Source organism: Pseudophryne corroboree, chromosome 8, assembly GCF_028390025.1.
Source record: "Pseudophryne corroboree isolate aPseCor3 chromosome 8, aPseCor3.hap2, whole genome shotgun sequence".
NCBI classification, from domain to species: Eukaryota; Metazoa; Chordata; class Amphibia; order Anura; family Myobatrachidae; genus Pseudophryne; species Pseudophryne corroboree.
Window position 1 is genome coordinate 168,458,418 of NC_086451.1, and position 18,175 is coordinate 168,476,592.

General features: G+C 34.8%; 7 non-coding genes across 7 annotated transcripts; all 7 read right to left on the minus strand.

The window, feature by feature from the left end:
• Positions 1–1,533: 1,533 nt before the first annotated feature.
• Positions 1,534–1,607, minus strand: TRNAS-ACU (transfer RNA serine (anticodon ACU)). The gene has a single exon. It is a non-coding gene; the product is annotated as a tRNA-Ser (tRNA).
• A 2,262-nt stretch (positions 1,608–3,869) lies between these two features.
• On the minus strand, positions 3,870–3,943 carry TRNAS-ACU (transfer RNA serine (anticodon ACU)). Its single transcript has one exon. It is a non-coding gene; the product is annotated as a tRNA-Ser (tRNA).
• Positions 3,944–6,209: 2,266 nt separating this feature from the next.
• On the minus strand, positions 6,210–6,283 carry TRNAS-ACU (transfer RNA serine (anticodon ACU)). The gene has a single exon. It is a non-coding gene; the product is annotated as a tRNA-Ser (tRNA).
• Positions 6,284–9,713: 3,430 nt separating this feature from the next.
• TRNAS-ACU (transfer RNA serine (anticodon ACU)) lies at positions 9,714–9,787 on the minus strand. Its single transcript has one exon. It is a non-coding gene; the product is annotated as a tRNA-Ser (tRNA).
• A 2,265-nt stretch (positions 9,788–12,052) lies between these two features.
• Positions 12,053–12,126, minus strand: TRNAS-ACU (transfer RNA serine (anticodon ACU)). Its single transcript has one exon. It is a non-coding gene; the product is annotated as a tRNA-Ser (tRNA).
• A 3,429-nt stretch (positions 12,127–15,555) lies between these two features.
• Positions 15,556–15,629, minus strand: TRNAS-ACU (transfer RNA serine (anticodon ACU)). The gene has a single exon. It is a non-coding gene; the product is annotated as a tRNA-Ser (tRNA).
• Positions 15,630–17,894: 2,265 nt separating this feature from the next.
• On the minus strand, positions 17,895–17,968 carry TRNAS-ACU (transfer RNA serine (anticodon ACU)). Its single transcript has one exon. It is a non-coding gene; the product is annotated as a tRNA-Ser (tRNA).
• Positions 17,969–18,175: the final 207 nt, after the last annotated feature.

Sequence of the window (18,175 nt, forward strand, 5' to 3'; positions counted from 1 at the left end):
TCTTGCTGCCTTTCCAATGAAGCAAATTTAATTTAGTAATAGGTGAAAAACCATCCCTACAAAGGTGTTAATCAGAGACTTGGCTTTGTGGACACTTTTCAGAGAACAAATTTGTTAACATAAAAATAAAGCCAGAAAATTAAGAGCTGTTTAATCACTCAATTGGATTTTTTTTTTGCCAGCATATTTCTTTTTCTCTGCAACCCACTGCTAAATTGTGCTTCCTAGCTGTTTTTATAAAATCAATGAATCAAATCTAACTCTGATTACATCAGAGAAGGCCAGGTACCCTACACCATAAGAGGGGGTTTGAAATGTTGACTTGTCTACTTAAAGATCACCAAAATCTGATCACAAGGTCTATTACGTCCCTGGTTGGGATTGAACCACCAACCTTTTGGTTTATAGCCGTTCACACTAACTGATTGCGCCACAGAGACACTTTGCAAAAGTACATACTGACAAAGGCTAATAAGCATACATCTAGAACGTTTCCTAGAAAAACTTTAAAAAGTCAATAATCTGGAGAATTTTTGTAAAATGTTTCTTCCATCAACCAACGAAGAAACACATTGGTACTTTCCCATGATGAGTGAGTGCTTCAGGATCTCTTGCACTTACATGTGCAGCAGAGTACTGCAATGGAAGCATGCTGGGCCCATAACCCAGAGGTAGGCAGATTGAAACTATCCTTTGCTATATGCATTTTTTTTGTTAATTTAAGTAATCAAAACTGGGATTGATATTTTTCCTCTTTTATTTTTACTTGAAGTACAATAACTTTTACCATTTTAATTTGTTTGAATAGTATATTGACAGTATAGTTTTCTTTAAAAAATCAACTTAATTTTCTTTACCCTATTATTAAAAGGGTAATTGACAAAAACAAACTACATTGTCACCAGAAGAGCAATACAAAATGTACAAGTGATATATTAAAATCCTCTTTCCAGCTTGAATTTCAATGATGCATTGGGGCAACGATTTTGTGAGAAACATCTTCACCCTTAAATAAAGATTTTCTTAATTCCTTACCTGTGTGCTAATTAGATATCACCTTGTTTTCACATTAAACAGACTTCCACATGAGAAAGCAGCAAGGATGCAGTGGCGTTAATGTTTCCTGGTGTCAACCTGTATTATTTCAGTAGAAATTGAAATGAGGATGCATCTTGCTGCCTTTCCAATGAAGCAAGTTTAATTTAGTAATAGGTGAAAAACCATCCCTACAAAGGTGTTAATCAGAGACTTGGCTTTGTGGACACTTTTCAGAGAACAAATTTGTTAGCATAAAAATAAAGCCAGAAAATGAAGAGCTGTTTAATCACTCAATTGGATTTTTTTCCCAGCATATTTCTTTTTCTCTGCAACCCACTGCTAAATTGTGCTTCCTATCTGTTTTTATAAAATCACTGAATCAAATCTAACTCTGATTACATCAGAGAAGGCCAGGTACCCTACACCATAACAGGGGGTTTGAAATTTTGACTTGTCTACTTAAAGATCACCAAAATCTGATAACAAGGTCAATTACGTCCCTGGGTGGGATTGAACCACCAACCTTTCGGTTAGTAACCAAACACACTAACCGATTGCGCCACAGAGACACTTTGTAAAAAGTACTTACTGACAAAGGCTAATAAGCATACATCTAGAACGTTTCCTAGAAAAACTTTAAAAAGTCAATAATCTGGAGAGTTTTTTAAGATGTTTCTTCCATCACCCAACAAAGAAACACATTGGTACTTTCCTATGATGAGTGAGTGCTTCAGGATCTCTTGCACTTACATGTGCAGCAGAGTACTGCAATGGAAGCATGCTGGGCCCATAACCCAGAGGTAGGCAGATTGAAACTATCCTTTGCTATATGCATTTTTTTTGTTAATTTAAGTAATCAAAACTGGGATTGATATTTTTGCTCTTTTATTTTTACTTAAAGTACAATAACTTTTACCATTTTAATTTGTTTTAATAGTATATTGACAGTATAGTTTTCTTTAAAAAATCCACTTAATTTTCTTTACCCTATTATTAAAAGGGTAATTGACAAAAACAAACTACATTGTCACCAGAAGAGCAATACAAAATGTACAAGTGATATATTAAAATCCTCTTTCCAGCTTGAATTTCAATGATGCATTGGGGCAACGATTTTGTGAGAAACATCTTCACCCTTAAATAAAGATTTTCTTAATTCCTTACCTGTGTGCTAATTAGATATCACCTTGTTTTCACATTAAACAGACTTCTACATGAGAAAGCAGCAAGGATGCAGTGGCGTTAATGTTTCCTGGTGTCAACCTGTATTATTTCAGTAGACATTGAAATGAGGATGCATCTTGCTGCCTTTCCAATGAAGCAAGTTTAATTTAGTTATAGGTGAAAAACCATCCCTACAAAGGTGTTAATCAGAGACTTGGCTTTGTGGACACTTTTTAGAGAACAAATTTGTTAGCATAAAAATAAAGGCAGAAAATGAAGAGCTGTTTAATCACTCAATTGGATTTTTCTGCCAGCATATTTTTTTTCTCTGCAACCCATTGCTAAATTGTGCTTCCTAGCTGTTTTTTATAAAATCACTGAATCAAATCTAACTCTGATTACATCAGAGAAGGCCAGGTACCCTACACCATAAGAGGGGGTTTGAAATTTTGACTTGTCTACTTAAATATCACCAAAATCTGATCACAAGGTCAATTATGTCCCAGGGTGGGATTGAACCACCAACCTTTTGGTTAGTAGCCGGACACACTAACCGATTGCGCCACAGTGACACTTTGCAAAAAGTACATACTGACAAAGGCTAATAAGCATTCATCTAGAACGTTTCCTAGAAAAACTTTAAAAAGTCAATAATCTGGAGAGTTTTTGTAAGAATTTTCTTAACTCAACCAACGAAGAAACAAATTGGTACTTTCCCATGATGAGTGAGTGCTTCAGGATCTCTTGCACTTACATGTGCAGCAGAGTACTGCAATGGAAGCATGCTGGGCCCATTACCCAGAGGTAGGCAGATTGAAACTATCCTCTGCTATATGCATTTTTTTTGTTAATTAAAGTAATCCAAAACTGGGATTGATATGTTAGCTATTTTATGTTTACTTAAAGTACAATAACTTTTACCATTTTAATTTGTTTTAATAGTATATTGACAGTATTGTTTTCTTTCAAAAATCCACTTAATTTTCTTTACCCTATTATTAAAATGGTAATTGACAAAAACAAACTACATTGTCACCAGAAGAGCAATACAAAATGTACAAGTGATATATTAAAATCATCTTTCCAGCTTGAATTTCAATGATGCATTGGGGCAACGATTTTGTGAGAAACATCTTCACCCTTAAATAAAGATTTTCTTAATTCCTTACCTGTGTGCTAATTAGATATCACCTTGTTTTCACATTAAACAGACTTCCACATGAGAAAGCAGCAAGGATGCAGTGGCGTTAATGTTTCCTGGTGTCAACCTGTATTATTTCAGTAGAAATTGAAATGAGGATGCATCTTGCTGCCTTTCCAATGAAGCAAGTTTAATTTAGTAATAGGTGAAAAACCATCCCTACAAAGGTGTTAATCAGAGACTTGGCTTTGTGGACACTTTTCAGAGAACAAATTTGTTAGCATAAAAATAAAGCCAGAAAATGAAGAGCTGTTTAATCACTCAATTGGATTTTTTTTCCAGCATATTTCTTTTTCTCTGCAACCCACTGCTAAATTGTGCTTCCTAGCTGTTTTTATAAAATCACTGAATCAAATCTAACTCTGATTACATCAGAGAAGGCCAGGTACCCTACACCATAACAGGGGGTTTGAAATTTTGACTTGTCTACTTAAAGATCACCAACATCTGATAACAAGGTCAATTACGTCCCTGGGTGGGATTGAACCACCAACCTTTTGGTTAGTAGCCAGACACACTAACCGATTGCGCCACAGAGACACTTTGTAAAAAGCACGTACTGACAAAGGCTAATAAGCATACATCTAGAACGTTTCCTAGAAAAACTTTAAAAAGTCAATAATCTGGAGAGTTTTTGTAAGATGTTTCTTCCATCAACCAACGAAGAAACACATTGGTACTTTCCCATGATGAGTGAGTGCTTCAGGATCTCTTGCACTTACATGTGCAGCAGAGTACTGCAATGGAAGCATGCTGGGCCCATAACCCAGAGGTAGGCAGATTGAAACTATCCTTTGCTATATGCATTTTTTTTTGTTAATTTAAGTAATCAAAACTGGGATTGATATTTTTGCTCTTTTATTTTTACTTAAAGTACAATAACTTTTACCATTTTAATTTGTTTTAATAGTATATTGACAGTATAGTTTTCTTTAAAAAATCCACTTAATTTTCTTTACCCTATTATTAAAAGGGTAATTGACAAAAACAAACTACATTGTCACCAGAAGAGCAATACAAAATGTACAAGTGATATATTAAAATCATCTTTCCAGCTTGAATTTCAATGATGCATTGGGGCAACGATTTTGTGAGAAACATCTTCACCCTTAAATAAAGATTTTCTTAATTCCTTACCTGTGTGCTAATTAGATATCACCTTGTTTTCACATTAAACAGACTTCCACATGAGAAAGCAGCAAGGATGCAGTGGCGTTAATGTTTCCTGGTGTCAACCTGTATTATTTCAGTAGAAATTGAAATGAGGATGCATCTTGCTGCCTTTCCAATGAAGCAAGTTTAATTTAGTAATAGGTGAAAAACCATCCCTACAAAGGTGTTAATCAGAGACTTGGCTTTGTGGACACTTTTCAGAGAACAAATTTGTTAGCATAAAAATAAAGCCAGAAAATGAAGAGCTGTTTAATCACTCAATTGGATTTTTTTTGCCAGCATATTTCTTTTTCTCTGCAACCCACTGCTAAATTGTGCTTCCTAGCTGTTTTTATAAAATCACTGAATCAAATCTAACTCTGATTACATCAGAGAAGGCCAGGTACCCTACACCATAAGAGGGGGTTTGAAATTTTGACTTGTCTACTTAAAGATCACCAAAATCTGATAACAAGTTCTATTACTTCCCTGGGTGGGATTGAACCACCAACCTTTTGGTTAGTAGCCAGACACACTACCCGATTGCGCCACAGAGACACTTTGCAAAAAGTATATACTGACAAAGGCTAATAAGCATACATCTAGAACGTTTCCTAGAAAAACTTTAAAAAGTTAATAAGCTGGAGAGTTTTTGTAAGATGTTTCTTCCATCAACCAACGAAGAAACACATTGGTACTTTCCCATGATCAGTGAGTGCTTCAGGATCTCTTGCACTTACATGTGCAGCAGAGTACTGCAATGGAAGCATGCTGGGCCCATAACCCAGAGGTAGGCAGATTGAAACTATCCTTTGCTATATGCATTTTTTTTTTGTTAATTTAAGTAATCAAAACTGGGATTGATATTTTTGCTCTTTTATTTTTACTTAAAGTACAATAACTTTTACCATTTTAATTTGTTTTAATAGTATATTGACAGTATAGTTTTCTTTAAAAAATCCACTTAATTTTCTTTACCCTATTATTAAAAGGGTAATTGACAAAAACAAACTACATTGTCACCAGAAGAGCAATACAAAATGTACAAGTGATATATTAAAATCCTCTTTCCAGCTTGAATTTCAATGATGCATTGGGGCAACGATTTTGTGAGAAACATCTTCACCCTTAAATAAAGATTTTCTTAATTCCTTACCTGTGTGCTAATTAGATATCACCTTGTTTTCACATTAAACAGACTTCTACATGAGAAAGCAGCAAGGATGCAGTGGCGTTAATGTTTCCTGGTGTCAACCTGTATTATTTCAGTAGACATTGAAATGAGGATGCATCTTGCTGCCTTTCCAATGAAGCAAGTTTAATTTAGTTATAGGTGAAAAACCATCCCTACAAAGGTGTTAATCAGAGACTTGGCTTTGTGGACACTTTTTAGAGAACAAATTTGTTAGCATAAAAATAAAGGCAGAAAATGAAGAGCTGTTTAATCACTCAATTGGATTTTTCTGCCAGCATATTTTTTTTCTCTGCAACCCATTGCTAAATTGTGCTTCCTAGCTGTTTTTTATAAAATCACTGAATCAAATCTAACTCTGATTACATCAGAGAAGGCCAGGTACCCTACACCATAAGAGGGGGTTTGAAATTTTGACTTGTCTACTTAAATATCACCAAAACCTGATCACAAGGTCAATTATGTCCCTGGGTGGGATTGAACCACCAACCTTTTGGTTAGTAGCCAGACACACTAACCGATTGCGCCACAGAGACACTTTGCAAAAAGTATATACTGACAAAGGCTAATAAGCATTCATCTAGAACGTTTCCTAGAAAAACTTTAAAAAGTCAATAATCTGGAGAGTTTTTGTAAGAATTTTCTTAACTCAACCAACGAAGAAACACATTGGTACTTTCCCATGATGAGATGAGTGCTTCATGATCTCTTGCACTTACATGTGCAGCAGAGTACTGCAATGGAAGCATGCTGGGCCCATAACCCAGAGGTAGGCAGATTGAAACTATCCTCTGCTATATGCATTTTTTTTTGTTAATTAAAGTAATCCAAAACTGGGATTGATATGTTGGCTCTTTTATTTTTACTTACAGTACAATAACTTGTACCATTTTAATTTGTTTTAATAGTATATTGACAGTATTGTTTTCTTTCAAAAATCCACTTAATTTTCTTTACCCTATTATTAAAATGGTAATTGACAAAAACAAACTACATTGTCACCAGAAGAGCAATACAAAATGTACAAGTGATATATTAAAATCATCTTTCCAGCTTGAATTTCAATGATGCATTGGGGCAACGATTTTGTGAGAAACATTTTCACCCTTAAATAAAGATTTTCTTAATTCCTTACCTGTGTGCTAATTAGATATCACCTTGTTTTCACATTAAACAGACTTCCACATGAGAAAGCAGCAAGGATGCAGTGGCGTTAATGTTTCCTGGTGTCAACCTGTATTATTTCAGTAGACATTGAAATGAGGATGCATCTTGCTGCCTTTCCAATGAAGCAAGTTTAATTTAGTAATAGGTTAAAAACCATCCCTACAAAGGTGTTAATCAGAGACTTGGCTTTGTGGACACTTTTCAGAGAACAAATTTGTTAGCATAAAAATAAAGCTAGAAAATTAAGAGCTGTTTAATCACTCAATTGGATTTTTTTTGCCAACATATTTCTTTTTCTCTGCAACCCACTGCTAAATTGTGCTTCCTAGCTGTTTTTATAAAATCACTGAATCAAATCTAACTCTGATTACATCAGAGAAGGCCAGGTACCCTACACCATAACAGGGGGTTTGAAATTTTGACTTGTCTACTTAAAGATCACCAAAATCTGATAACAAGATCAATTACGTCCCTGGTTGGGATTGAACCACTAACCTTTTGGTTAGTAGCCGGACACACTAACCGATTGCGCCACAGAGACACTTTGCGAAAAGTACATACTGACAAAGTCTAATAAGCATACATCTAGAACGTTTCCTAGAAAAACTTTAAAAAGTCAATAATCTGGAGAGTTTTTGTAAGATGTTTCTTCCATCAACCAATGAAGAAACACATTGGTACTTTCCCATGATGAGTGAGTGCTTCAGGATCTCTTGCACTTACATGTGCAGCAGAGTACTGCAATGGAAGCATGCTGGGCCCATAACCCAGAGGTAGGCAGATTGAAACTATCCTTTGCTATATGCATTTTTTTTTGTTAATTTAAGTAATCAAAACTGGGATTGATATTTTTGCTCTTTTATTTTTACTTAAAGTACAATAACTTTTACCATTTTAATTTGTTTTAATAGTATATTGACAGTATAGTTTTCTTTAAAAAATCCACTTAATTTTCTTTACCCTATTATTAAAAGGGTAATTGACAAAAACAAACTACATTGTCACCAGAAGAGCAATACAAAATGTACAAGTGATATATTAAAATCCTCTTTCCAGCTTGAATTTCAATGATGCATTGGGGCAACGATTTTGTGAGAAACATCTTCACCCTTAAATAAAGATTTTCTTAATTCCTTACCTGTGTGCTAATTAGATATCACCTTGTTTTCACATTAAACAGACTTCTACATGAGAAAGCAGCAAGGATGCAGTGGCGTTAATGTTTCCTGGTGTCAACCTGTATTATTTCAGTAGACATTGAAATGAGGATGCATCTTGCTGCCTTTCCAATGAAGCAAGTTTAATTTAGTTATAGGTGAAAAACCATCCCTACAAAGGTGTTAATCAGAGACTTGGCTTTGTGGACACTTTTTAGAGAACAAATTTGTTAGCATAAAAATAAAGGCAGAAAATGAAGAGCTGTTTAATCACTCAATTGGATTTTTCTGCCAGCATATTTTTTTTCTCTGCAACCCATTGCTAAATTGTGCTTCCTAGCTGTTTTTTATAAAATCACTGAATCAAATCTAACTACATCAGAGAAGGCCAGGTACCCTACACCATAAGAGGGGGTTTGAAATTTTGACTTGTCTACTTAAATATCACCAAAATCTGATCACAAGGTCAATTATGTCCCTGGGTGGGATTGAACCACCAACCTTTTGGTTAGTAGCCGGACACACTAACCGATTGCGCCACAGTGACACTTTGCAAAAAGTACATACTGACAAAGGCTAATAAGCATTCATCTAGAACGTTTCCTAGAAAAACTTTAAAAAGTCAATAATCTGGAGAGTTTTTGTAAGAATTTTCTTAAATCAACCAACGAAGAAACAAATTGGTACTTTCCCATGATGAGTGAGTGCTTCAGGATCTCTTGCACTTACATGTGCAGCAGAGTACTGCAATGGAAGCATGCTGGGCCCATTACCCAGAGGTAGGCAGATTGAAACTATCCTCTGCTATATGCATTTTTTTTGTTAATTAAAGTAATCCAAAACTGGGATTGATATGTTAGCTATTTTATGTTTACTTAAAGTACAATAACTTTTACCATTTTAATTTGTTTTAATAGTATATTGACAGTATTGTTTTCTTTCAAAAATCCACTTAATTTTCTTTACCCTATTATTAAAATGGTAATTGACAAAAACAAACTACATTGTCACCAGAAGAGCAATACAAAATGTACAAGTGATATATTAAAATCATCTTTCCAGCTTGAATTTCAATGATGCATTGGGGCAACGATTTTGTGAGAAACATCTTCACCCTTAAATAAAGATTTTCTTAATTCCTTACCTGTGTGCTAATTAGATATCACCTTGTTTTCACATTAAACAGACTTCCACATGAGAAAGCAGCAAGGATGCAGTGGCGTTAATGTTTCCTGGTGTCAACCTGTATTATTTCAGTAGAAATTGAAATGAGGATGCATCTTGCTGCCTTTCCAATGAAGCAAGTTTAATTTAGTAATAGGTGAAAAACCATCCCTACAAAGGTGTTAATCAGAGACTTGGCTTTGTGGACACTTTTCAGAGAACAAATTTGTTAGCATAAAAATAAAGCCAGAAAATGAAGAGCTGTTTAATCACTCAATTGGATTTTTTTTCCAGCATATTTCTTTTTCTCTGCAACCCACTGCTAAATTGTGCTTCCTAGCTGTTTTTATAAAATCACTGAATCAAATCTAACTCTGATTACATCAGAGGAGGCCAGGTACCCTACACCATAACAGGGGGTTTGAAATTTTGACTTGTCTACTTAAAGATCACCAACATCTGATAACAAGGTCAATTACGTCCCTGGGTGGGATTGAACCACCAACCTTTTGGTTAGTAGCCAGACACACTAACCGATTGCGCCACAGAGACACTTTGTAAAAAGCACGTACTGACAAAGGCTAATAAGCATACATCTAGAACGTTTCCTAGAAAAACTTTAAAAAGTCAATAATCTGGAGAGTTTTTGTAAGATGTTTCTTCCATCAACCAACGAAGAAACACATTGGTACTTTCCCATGATGAGTGAGTGCTTCAGGATCTCTTGCACTTACATGTGCAGCAGAGTACTGCAATGGAAGCATGCTGGGCCCATAACCCAGAGGTAGGCAGATTGAAACTATCCTTTGCTATATGCATTTTTTTTTGTTAATTTAAGTAATCAAAACTGGGATTGATATTTTTGCTCTTTTATTTTTACTTAAAGTACAATAACTTTTACCATTTTAATTTGTTTTAATAGTATATTGACAGTATAGTTTTCTTTAAAAAATCCACTTAATTTTCTTTACCCTATTATTAAAAGGGTAATTGACAAAAACAAACTACATTGTCACCAGAAGAGCAATACAAAATGTACAAGTGATATATTAAAATCATCTTTCCAGCTTGAATTTCAATGATGCATTGGGGCAACGATTTTGTGAGAAACATCTTCACCCTTAAATAAAGATTTTCTTAATTCCTTACCTGTGTGCTAATTAGATATCACCTTGTTTTCACATTAAACAGACTTCTACATGAGAAAGCAGCAAGGATGCAGTGGCGTTAATGTTTCCTGGTGTCAACCTGTATTATTTCAGTAGACATTGAAATGAGGATGCATCTTACTGCCTTTCCAATGAAGCAAGTTTAATTTAGTAATAGGTGAAAAACCATCCCTACAAAGGTGTTAATCAGAGACTTGGCTTTGTGGACACTTTTCAGAGAAAAAATTTGTTAGCATAAAAATAAAGCCAGAAAATGAAGAGCTGTTTAATCACTCAATTGGATTTTTTTTGCCAGCATATTTCTTTTTCTCTGCAACCCACTGCTAAATTGTGCTTCCTAGCTGTTTTTATAAAATCACTGAATCAAATCTAACTCTGATTACATCAGAGAAGGCCAGGTACCCTACACCATAAGAGGGGGTTTGAAATTTTGACTTGTCTACTTAAAGATCACCAAAATCTGATAACAAGTTCTATTACTTCCCTGGGTGGGATTGAACCACCAACCTTTTGGTTAGTAGCCAGACACACTACCCGATTGCGCCACAGAGACACTTTGCAAAAAGTATATACTGACAAAGGCTAATAAGCATACATCTAGAACGTTTCCTAGAAAAACTTTAAAAAGTTAATAAGCTGGAGAGTTTTTGTAAGATGTTTCTTCCATCAACCAACGAAGAAACACATTGGTACTTTCCCATGATGAGTGAGTGCTTCAGGATCTCTTGCACTTACATGTGCAGCAGAGTACTGCAATGGAAGCATGCTGGGCCCATAACCCAGAGGTAGGCAGATTGAAACTATCCTTTGCTATATGCATTTTTTTTTGTTAATTTAAGTAATCAAAACTGGGATTGATATTTTTGCTCTTTTATTTTTACTTAAAGTACAATAACTTTTACCATTTTAATTTGTTTTAATAGTATATTGACAGTATAGTTTTCTTTAAAAAATCCACTTAATTTTCTTTACCCTATTATTAAAAGGGTAATTGACAAAAACAAACTACATTGTCACCAGAAGAGCAATACAAAATGTACAAGTGATATATTAAAATCATCTTTCCAGCTTGAATTTCAATGATGCATTGGGGCAACGATTTTGTGAGAAACATCTTCACCCTTAAATAAAGATTTTCTTAATTCCTTACCTGTGTGCTAATTAGATATCACCTTGTTTTCACATTAAACAGACTTCTACATGAGAAAGCAGCAAGGATGCAGTGGCGTTAATGTTTCCTGGTGTCAACCTGTATTATTTCAGTAGACATTGAAATGAGGATGCATCTTGCTGCCTTTCCAATGAAGCAAGTTTAATTTAGTTATAGGTGAAAAACCATCCCTACAAAGGTGTTAATCAGAGACTTGGCTTTGTGGACACTTTTTAGAGAACAAATTTGTTAGCATAAAAATAAAGGCAGAAAATGAAGAGCTGTTTAATCACTCAATTGGATTTTTCTGCCAGCATATTTTTTTTCTCTGCAACCCATTGCTAAATTGTGCTTCCTAGCTGTTTTTTATAAAATCACTGAATCAAATCTAACTCTGATTACATCAGAGAAGGCCAGGTACCCTACACCATAAGAGGGGGTTTGAAATTTTGACTTGTCTACTTAAATATCACCAAAACCTGATCACAAGGTCAATTATGTCCCTGGGTGGGATTGAACCACCAACCTTTTGGTTAGTAGCCAGACACACTAACCGATTGCGCCACAGAGACACTTTGCAAAAAGTATATACTGACAAAGGCTAATAAGCATTCATCTAGAACGTTTCCTAGAAAAACTTTAAAAAGTCAATAATCTGGAGAGTTTTTGTAAGAATTTTCTTAACTCAACCAACGAAGAAACACATTGGTACTTTCCCATGATGAGATGAGTGCTTCATGATCTCTTGCACTTACATGTGCAGCAGAGTACTGCAATGGAAGCATGCTGGGCCCATAACCCAGAGGTAGGCAGATTAAAACTATCCTCTGCTATATGCATTTTTTTTGTTAATTAAAGTAATCCAAAACTGGGATTGATATTTTTGCTCTTTTATTTTTCATTAAAGTACAATAACTTTTACCATTTTAATTTGTTTTAATAGTATATTGAAAGTATTGTTTTCTTTTAAAAATCCACTTAATTTTCTTTACCCTATTATTAAAATGGTAATTGACAAAAACAAACTACATTGTTACCAGAAGAGCAATACAAAATGTACAAGTGATATATTAAAATCATCTTTCCAGCTTGAATTTCAATGATGCATTGGGGCAACGATTTTGTGAGAAACATTTTCACCCTTAAATAAAGATTTTCTTAATTCCTTACCTGTGTGCTAATTAGATATCACCTTGTTTTCACATTAAACAGACTTCCACATGAGAAAGCAGCAAGGATGCAGTGGCGTTAATGTTTCCTGGTGTCAACCTGTATTATTTCAGTAGACATTGAAATGAGGATGCATCTTGCTGCCTTTCCAATGAAGCAAGTTTAATTTAGTAATAGGTGAAAAACCATCCTTACAAAGGTGTTAATCAGAGACTTGGCTTTGTGGACACTTTTCAGAGAACAAATTTGTTAGCATAAAAATAAAGCTAGAAAATTAAGAGCTGTTTAATCACTCAATTGGATTTTTTTTGCCAACATATTTCTTTTTCTCTGCAACCCACTGCTAAATTGTGCTTCCTAGCTGTTTTTATAAAATCACTGAATCAAATCTAACTCTGATTACATCAGAGAAGGCCAGGTACCCTACACCATAACAGGGGGTTTGAAATTTTGACTTGTCTACTTAAAGATCACCAAAATCTGATAACAAGATCAATTACGTCCCTGGTTGGGATTGAACCACTAACCTTTTGGTTAGTAGCCGGACACACTAACCGATTGCGCCACAGAGACACTTTGCAAAAAGTACATACTGACAAAGTCTAATAAGCATACATCTAGAACGTTTCCTAGAAAAACTTTAAAAAGTCAATAATCTGGAGAGTTTTTGTAAGATGTTTCTTCCATCAACCAATGAAGAAACACATTGGTACTTTCCCATGATGAGTGAGTGCTTCAGGATCTCTTGCACTTACATGTGCAGCAGAGTACTGCAATGGAAGCATGCTGGGCCCATAACCCAGAGGTAGGCAGATTGAAACTATCCTTTGCTATATGCATTTTTTTTTGTTAATTTAAGTAATCAAAACTGGGATTGATATTTTTGCTCTTTTATTTTTACTTAAAGTACAATAACTTTTACCATTTTAATTTGTTTTAATAGTATATTGACAGTATAGTTTTCTTTAAAAAATCCACTTAATTTTCTTTACCCTATTATTAAAAGGGTAATTGACAAAAACAAACTACATTGTCACCAGAAGAGCAATACAAAATGTACAAGTGATATATTAAAATCCTCTTTCCAGCTTGAATTTCAATGATGCATTGGGGCAACGATTTTGTGAGAAACATCTTCACCCTTAAATAAAGATTTTCTTAATTCCTTACCTGTGTGCTAATTAGATATCACCTTGTTTTCACATTAAACAGACTTCTACATGAGAAAGCAGCAAGGATGCAGTGGCGTTAATGTTTCCTGGTGTCAACCTGTATTAGTTCAGTAGACATTGAAATGAGGATGCATCTTGCTGCCTTTCCAATGAAGCAAGTTTAATTTAGTTATAGGTGAAAAACCATCCCTACAAAGGTGTTAATCAGAAACTTGGCTTTGTGGACACTTTTTAGAGAACAAATTTGTTAGCATAAAAATAAAGGCAGAAAATGAAGAGCTGTTTAATCACTCAATTGGATTTTTCTGCCAGCATATTTTTTTTCTCTGCAACCCATTGCTAAATTGTACTTCCTAGCTGTTTTTTATAAAATCACTGAATCAAATCTAACTCTGATTACATCAGAGAAGGCCAGGTACCCTACACCATAAGATGGGGTTTGAAATTTTGACTTGTCTACTTAAATATCACCAAAATCTGATCACAAGGTCAATTATGTCCCTGGGTGGGATTGAACCACCAACCTTTTGGTTAGTAGCCGGACACACTAACCGATTGCGCCACAGTGACACTTTGCAAAAAGTACATACTGACAAAGGCTAATAAGCATTCATCTAGAACGTTTCCTAGAAAAACTTTAAAAAGTCAATAATCTGGAGAGTTTTTGTAAGAATTTTCTTAAATCAACCACTGAAGAAACAAATTGGTACTTTCCCATGATGAGTGAGTGCTTCAGGATCTCTTGCACTTACATGTGCAGCAGAGTACTGCAATGGAAGCATGCTGGGCCCATTACCCAGAGGTAGGCAGATTGAAACTATCCTCTGCTATATGCATTTTTTTTGTTAATTAAAGTAATCCAAAACTGGGATTGATATGTTAGCTATTTTATGTTTACTTAAAGTACAATAACTTTTACCATTTTAATTTGTTTTAATAGTATATTGACAGTATTGTTTTCTTTCAAAAATCCACTTAATTTTCTTTACCCTATTATTAAAATGGTAATTGACAAAAACAAACTACATTGTCACCAGAAGAGCAATACAAAATGTACAAGTGATATATTAAAATCATCTTTCCAGCTTGAATTTCAATGATGCATTGGGGCAACGATTTTGTGAGAAACATCTTCACCCTTAAATAAAGATTTTCTTAATTCCTTACCTGTGTGCTAATTAGATATCACCTTGTTTTCACATTAAACAGACTTCCACATGAGAAAGCAGCAAGGATGCAGTGGCGTTAATGTTTCCTGGTGTCAACCTGTATTATTTCAGTAGAAATTGAAATGAGGATGCATCTTGCTGCCTTTCCAATGAAGCAAGTTTAATTTAGTAATAGGTGAAAAACCATCCCTACAAAGGTGTTAATCAGAGACTTGGCTTTGTGGACACTTTTCAGAGAACAAATTTGTTAACATAAAAATAAAGCCAGAAAATGAAGAGCTGTTTAATCACTCAATTGGATTTTTTTTCCAGCATATTTCTTTTTCTCTGCAACCCACTGCTAAATTGTGCTTCCTAGCTGTTTTTATAAAATCACTGAATCAAATCTAATTACATCAGAGAAGGCCAGGTACCCTACACCATAACAGGGGGTTTGAAATTTTGACTTGTCTACTTAAAGATCACCAACATCTGATAACAAGGTCAATTACGTCCCTGGGTGGGATTGATCCACCAACCTTTTGGTTAGTAGCCAGACACACTAACCGATTGCGCCACAGAGACACTTTGTAAAAGCACGTACTGACAAAGGCTAATAAGCATACATCTAGAACGTTTCCTAGAAAAACTTTAAAAAGTCAATAATCTGGAGAGTTTTTGTAAGATGTTTCTTCCATCAACCAACGAAGAAACACATTGGTACTTTCCCATGATGAGTGAGTGCTTCAGGATCTCTTGCACTTACATGTGCAGCAGAGTACTGCAATGGAAGCATGCTGGGCCCATAACCCAGAGGTAGGCAGATTGAAACTATCCTTTGCTATATGCATTTTTTTTTGTTAATTTAAGTAATCAAAACTGGGATTGATATTTTTGCTCTTTTATTTTTACTTAAAGTACAATAACTTTTACCATTTTAATTTGTTTTAATAGTATATTGACAGTATTGTTTTCTTTCAAAAATCCACTTAATTTTCTTTACCCTATTATTAAAATGGTAATTGACAAAAACAAACTACATTGTCACCAGAAGAGCAATACAAAATGTACAAGTGATATATTAAAATCATCTTTCCAGCTTGAATTTCAATGATGCATTGGGGCAACGATTTTGTGAGAAACATTTTCACCCTTAAATAAAGATTTTCTTAATTCCTTACCTGTGTGCTAATTAGATATCACCTTGTTTTCACATTAAACAGACTTCCACATGAGAAAGCAGCAAGGATGCAGTGGCGTTAATGTTTCCTGGTGTCAACCTGTATTATTTCAGTAGACATTGAAATGAGGATGCATCTTGCTGCCTTTCCAATGAAGCAAGTTTAATTTAGTAATAGGTTAAAAACCATCCCTACAAAGGTGTTAATCAGAGACTTGGCTTTGTGGACACTTTTCAGAGAACAAATTTGTTAGCATAAAAATAAAGCTAGAAAATTAAGAGCTGTTTAATCACTCAATTGGATTTTTTTTGCCAACATATTTCTTTTTCTCTGCAACCCACTGCTAAATTGTGCTTCCTAGCTGTTTTTATAAAATCACTGAATCAAATCTAACTCTGATTACATCAGAGAAGGCCAGGTACCCTACACCATAACAGGGGGTTTGAAATTTTGACTTGTCTACTTAAAGATCACCAAAATCTGATAACAAGATCAATTACGTCCCTGGTTGGGATTGAACCACTAACCTTTTGGTTAGTAGCCGGACACACTAACCGATTGCGCCACAGAGACACTTTGCAAAAAGTACATACTGACAAAGTCTAATAAGCATACATCTAGAACGTTTCCTAGAAAAACTTTAAAAAGTCAATAATCTGGAGAGTTTTTGTAAGATGTTTCTTCCATCAACCAATGAAGAAACACATTGGTACTTTCCCATGATGAGTGAGTGCTTCAGGATCTCTTGCACTTACATGTGCAGCAGAGTACTGCAATGGAAGCATGCTGGGCCCATAACCCAGAGGTAGGCAGATTGAAACTATCCTTTGCTATATGCATTTTTTTTTGTTAATTTAAGTAATCAAAACTGGGATTGATATTTTTGCTCTTTTATTTTTACTTAAAGTACAATAACTTTTACCATTTTAATTTGTTTTAATAGTATATTGACAGTATAGTTTTCTTTAAAAAATCCACTTCATTTTCTTTACCCTATTATTAAAAGGGTAATTGACAAAAACAAACTACATTGTCACCAGAAGAGCAATACAAAATGTACAAGTGATATATTAAAATCATCTTTCCAGCTTGAATTTCAATGATGCATTGGGGCAACGATTTTGTGAGAAACATCTTCACCCTTAAATAAAGATTTTCTTAATTCCTTACCTGTGTGCTAATTAGATATCACCTTGTTTTCACATTAAACAGACTTCTACATGAGAAAGCAGCAAGGATGCAGTGGCGTTAATATTTCCTGGTGTCAACCTGTATTATTTCAGTAGACATTGAAATGAGGATGCATCTTGCTGCCTTTCCAATGAAGCAAGTTTAATTTAGTAATAGGTAAAAAACCATCCCTACAAAGGTGTTAATCAGAGACTTGGCTTTGTGGACACTTTTCAGAGAACAAATTTGTTAGCATAAAAATAAAGCCAGAAAATGAAGAGCTGTTTAATCACTCAATTGGATTTTTTTTGCCAGCATATTTCTTTTTCTCTGCAACCCACTGCTAAATTGTGCTTCCTAGCTGTTTTTATTAAATCACTGAATCAAATCTAACTCTGATTACATCAGAAAAGGCCAGGTACCCTACACCATAACAGGGGGTTTGAAATTTTGACTTGTCTACTTAAAGATCACCAAAATCTGATAACAAGGTCAATTACGTCCCTGGGTGGGATTGAACCACCAACCTTTTGGTTAGTAGCCGGACACACTAACCGATTGCGCCACAGAGACACTTCGCAAAAAGTACCTACTGACAAAGGCTAATAAGCATACATCTAAAACTTTTCCTAGAAAAACTTTAAAAAGTCAATAATCTGGAGAGTTTTTTTAAGATGTTTCTTCCATCAACCAACGAAGAAACACATTGGTACTTTCCCATGATGAGTGAGTGCTTTAGGATCTCTTGCACTTACATGTGCAGCAGAGTACTGCAATGGA